The sequence below is a fragment of the Arachis duranensis genome, chromosome 5 (assembly GCF_000817695.3).
Source record: "Arachis duranensis cultivar V14167 chromosome 5, aradu.V14167.gnm2.J7QH, whole genome shotgun sequence".
Taxonomy (NCBI): Eukaryota; Viridiplantae; Streptophyta; class Magnoliopsida; order Fabales; family Fabaceae; genus Arachis; species Arachis duranensis.
Genome location: NC_029776.3, coordinates 26,223,355 through 26,228,132, shown reverse-complemented (window position 1 = coordinate 26,228,132; position 4,778 = coordinate 26,223,355). Strand labels below are relative to the sequence as shown.

Here is a 4,778-nt window from a genome sequence, read left to right as displayed (position 1 = left end):
TAGGCTTATAAAAAAACTGACTATTTACAATAATTTAGACCATTCTTCTTTACTATAATCTATTTTGTTTACAGAATAACGTTTTATTTGTCATTCAATATAAGAGGAGAATACCTTCTACAGCAACCATACGTTTCTTTTCTAGACAAACCGCACATGGATCTAGACATGGTGCTAATTCATTTGTCTTCCATCCACATTCTTTATTATGCATAAACACCAAAGAAAGGTATATTAGTATTGGTAAACCATAGAATATACAAAGTTTGAGGCATAGATAAGTAGCTTAACACAATCAAGTGGATAAATTTCAATGGTAAACTTCTGCAGTATTCTCAAGACTAATGTTTGCTCTGAGAAATGTACATGTAAAATAAAAATGTATGTATTGGTTAAATCTCCTAAGTTTAGTTAGGATAGTTCTATGAACATATACCTAATCATTTTTACAATGCTCTTAAGTGGAAGAGAGAGATATGGTAAAGGAAAAACTTCTAAGTTCTTTGATGGAAGTTCTTTTAAGATGTCCTCAAGCCAGTTTCTATTCCATGAACGAGCAACCATCAGGGATCTATCAAACAATTGGCAGAGGAAATTAGAGGCAGGTTCAACTGATTTTTATTACAATTATCAGAAGAGATCAAAGGATTCTTGATAATACAATACACGAAGTGTAACACTAATTGAAAAAAGAGTAGGCACTAGCAAATCCAAATTATATAGATAATACTATGATGATTAATTGATGATGGCTACATTTAAACTATATATAAGCAATGAACATATTTCAAGTACTACCATACATCACAGCAGAGTTAGACAAGACTAATACTAATTACTTGAAATATAAGTTTACATAAAAGACCATCTGAACACTCAAAAACTCTGATCCTCTGGATTCAGTAATATCATAATAAGTTAAAGATAAATTTCTGGTCAAAAGCAAGGTGATCTAACTTTATAAAGTAGTATATACCTTTTCTTTTCGATATTTTTTTTGGCATTAACTTGTTCAGAGTTAGTTGGTCCTAAAGCTGCATGAAACAATATAAATAAGTAATTGATTAAATCAAATGAGAACATAGCCAAATTAAATGTTTTACTCTGAGCTGTTGCAACCTAAAAGTAGTTATGAAAAGGGAAAAAGTCATAGTGAGCTAAAAGAACAGATAAATCAACAGAAGAAGCCAACGAGAGATTTTTTTACTTTACCTCATTTTCAATACTTTCATGCAACTTTTATGTTTTCTCTTTTGCCTAGCATAGAAATATTTGACAGTAAAAAATATAATTAAACATTTTGTACTTTCTCACTTGCCAATTCATCAACTAGGACAATGACTATGAGCTAAACTAACCGTCAATTCTAATTTCATAGCTTTTAGAATGCCATTTTTGTCTCCTTGTTCAAGCTGAAGTTCCCTTAGCTAGATGAAAATAAATTCAACTCTCAATCAATAAATCGTAACAGAGAAAATAAAAACAGTAGCTGTTATGTGTATCAATGATTTTCAAGACTCACCCTCTGTTTACTAGAGTTAAGTTCCTGCATTTCATAGATTACAGAAAATATATCAGCAATGGTAAATTTAAAGGCATATATCAACACAAGAATAAAAAAGTGACCGTTAAACGATTTAATAACAAGATATACATAAATAAACACTTGCAATGATTCATCTTATAGACAAATTATGCCAATACCTTTGACAACTTCAGCTAACAACAGCAGATTAGATGGGATATAACAATTATACCAAATATAAAAGAACTCTTACTTGATTGCTTGAGGTAGCATCAAATCTATCATGACCAGCAATTGCATGAAGGAGAATCCCAGCATCAGCGACTGATGAACTAAAGCAACCAATAGTATCAAGTGAAGACGCATACGCCATAAGTTGGCTTCAAACCTACAACACCATAAAAAGATGCTGGTTGTCTCACGCTTTCACCAGTATCACTTCCCAGTGATACCACACACTGCCTGGCAGAAATTACAGCTGCCGATCCTCCTAATGATCTTCCTGGCACCCTAGAAAAATCCCATGGATTGGCTGTGACCTATTGAATGAACATACACATTAACTGAGTAAACCAATCTCAGTTATAAATGGGCCATAGCAAGAATACTAGAATCCAGACCTCATAAAATTTAGCCAAATTACACTACATCCATGAGTACCAGCAATGCAACCATGGTTTTAGAACCATGTAGCAGATATATAGTATCCAAAGATCTCTCAATTCGAAAACCTCAACAATAAAATTAAGCTTAATTTCTATCTGTAGTGAAGTACATTCACTATCTCAAAATGAAACTAAAAAGAAAATTGTTTAAAAAGAGTTACCCAATTCATTTCATCCAAATTGGAACATGGAAAGAACAAACATAGACTTCAATCAGCACAATTAAAATAAAATGTAATGCAATACAATACAATATAATTAAGTATGCTCAGCACGAAATTAACTATAAGCAATTTCAATACCTGTGAAAACTTCCAATAAGTAATTTTCGATTAAACTTAACTTGCAGGAATTCATCACATTTTATAGCTAGCTGTCTAATACATCTGTACTGCTAATACAGACAACTGACTGCCATAGCCCTCCACCTTTCAATATAGCTATAATACTAGGTTATATTAAAACAACAGTTCACAAATCCAAGAAAAACTATCATTATCAATGATGAGAACCTCATCACCACAAAATATTTTCTCAGCACTGATATAACTGGGAAAAAACGGTTATTTGATCCTTTAGCCCAAATATCATTTAACGCCAAGCACATCACACACACAAAATAAGAAGAAATAATTAAAGCATACCAATGAACGCACTCAGAGAATGAAGCAAAGTGGTTTGGTACTTGTCCCTTCAAGATCTAATTCAGCTCCTTTCCTTAGAGAGACAAGGAAAAAGAAACTAATCATCCTTATTAATGTAACACATGTTGATTTTATTAGACTTCTACTAACCCATGTATACATTTCTATTTGAAATATTAAATCTTAGCAAGAATAATCTGAATAGGTCAGACAATCATAACTTGCAATTCAATAAATAAGTGAAAATGCTCAACATATGTCAAATAATAAAACACAAGAATCAGTAAGTACACTAGTTTTCTTACCTCCTCCAAAATCCTGGACCACAATAATTTTTTCTTCAAAGAATAAGGACAAACAATAAGTTAACAAAGAACCTTTATAATAGTGTAAAGATGGGATTTCTTTCTTTTTGTGTTCTTTCTTCTCCTTCTCTTTCTTCAATCTCTCCTGCAAATCATCCATTGTACATGCTCAGTGCAGATTTTTCAAGAATAGAGCAACTAAGATTACAAAATAGAAGCTTAACCAACATTAACAAACAGAGTTTGAGATCACATTGACTCTAAATACTCGTCATAATGAACTTCCCAAGAGGAAAACAACATTTATCAATTAGAAAGAACGAGACTTGTAAAGAAGGTTCAATTGGGACCATTCACATCAGATGCAAAGGCTAATCATTACTTAATATTCTCATATCCATCATAAAAATAACTAAGTTATCCTAAGACACATTAATTCTAATTACATGATTGCACTTACTTGACTGCAGTTTGAAATCAAATTATCCTCTTACAAGCACAGTCATGAAAAATTTAATAAAATACCTTAGACCTCTAGCATACCAATAATGTTCATTACTGTTACAACTTGGAGCTCGGGCAAAATTAAATTTGAAAAGCAAACACGATACACCTCCACATAGGTAAACACCATCAAATTAGAGGAAGCAAGCAATGAAATCTACCTTTGTTTTAATGAGTATAATATCTCAACACCCTCGTGGTGGAGAACAAGTTTATCAAGTGCCAGTATAACATATCCAAAGAAATAACAAATCAATAAAATGTACAATACCCATGTCATTGTCAGTCAGGCAACAAAATTAAATTTGAAAAGCAAACAAGACATACCATCGATGAAGTAAAGCAATTACTAGGTACAAAAAAAATTAGCAAAACCAATTTCAAAGTGCATAAAAAGAAAGTTAGGAGAATATTGGAACAAAATAGAAGCAGAACAGATTCAAGAAAGGAAGAAGCAGAGTTATCGGTGAATTTGTCCCAATTTCGTCGACGGTTGTAACTGGTGGCGGTGTGTTTCACGGCGATCTCCTCTCCCCGTTCGGCTCCTCCCAGCGGCAGCGCTATCAATGGCATTAGCAAAAAACCCTAATGGCGACTGGAACAGGGTGCCACGGTGACGGCCTTGACCCCAATCGACGGCAGCCGCAGCGGCAGAGCAACACGGTGCAAGAAAGGACCTCCTCCTTCTCCCCTGGGTTCATCGTCTTCTGCTTCTCCTTCACTCTTCGTCGTTCTTCTCCTTCGTGAGTGCGTGCTCTCCCTCTCTTCGCGAACACTCTCTCTCTCTTCCGCTTCAATGGTGATGAACGGCAAGCTTAGTGGTGGCGGCGGTGGCAAGACGCGACGGTGCAGACCCACGATGAGGATGACGACGGCGCTGGCTTCGCGGTGAGCTGATGCGGCCTCCCTCTCTCTTCGCAGTTCTTACTCTTGCGATTCTGGCTTTTCGACAGCACGGCAACGCGACGACGGCGGCGAACTCAGCAGCGCCGGCCCGACTCCTTCCTCCCTTTCCTCTCCTTCTCCGTTTCTCCCTCTCTTCTCTTAACATTTCTTTCTTTCTTTTTTTATTTGTTGCAGCTGCTGAGTGTTGTGTTTTTGGGAAAGGGAAATTAAAATATCGCAAAAAAAATTA

At 35.2% G+C, this 4,778-nt stretch overlaps 1 long non-coding RNA gene across 2 annotated transcripts; it reads right to left on the bottom strand.

The window, feature by feature from the left end:
- Positions 1 to 1,521: 1,521 nt before the first annotated feature.
- LOC127747760 (uncharacterized) lies at positions 1,522 to 4,778 on the bottom strand. Of its 2 annotated transcripts, XR_008009631.1 has the most exons (5): positions 3,140 to 4,778; positions 2,835 to 2,907; positions 1,948 to 2,064; positions 1,779 to 1,857; positions 1,522 to 1,546 (listed from the first exon to the last, which is right to left on the bottom strand). It is a non-coding gene; the product is annotated as an uncharacterized LOC127747760 (long non-coding RNA). The 2 variants fall into 2 exon arrangements; XR_008009630.1 differs by lacking the exons at positions 1,522 to 1,546; positions 1,779 to 1,857 and having other exon boundaries at positions 1,914 to 2,064.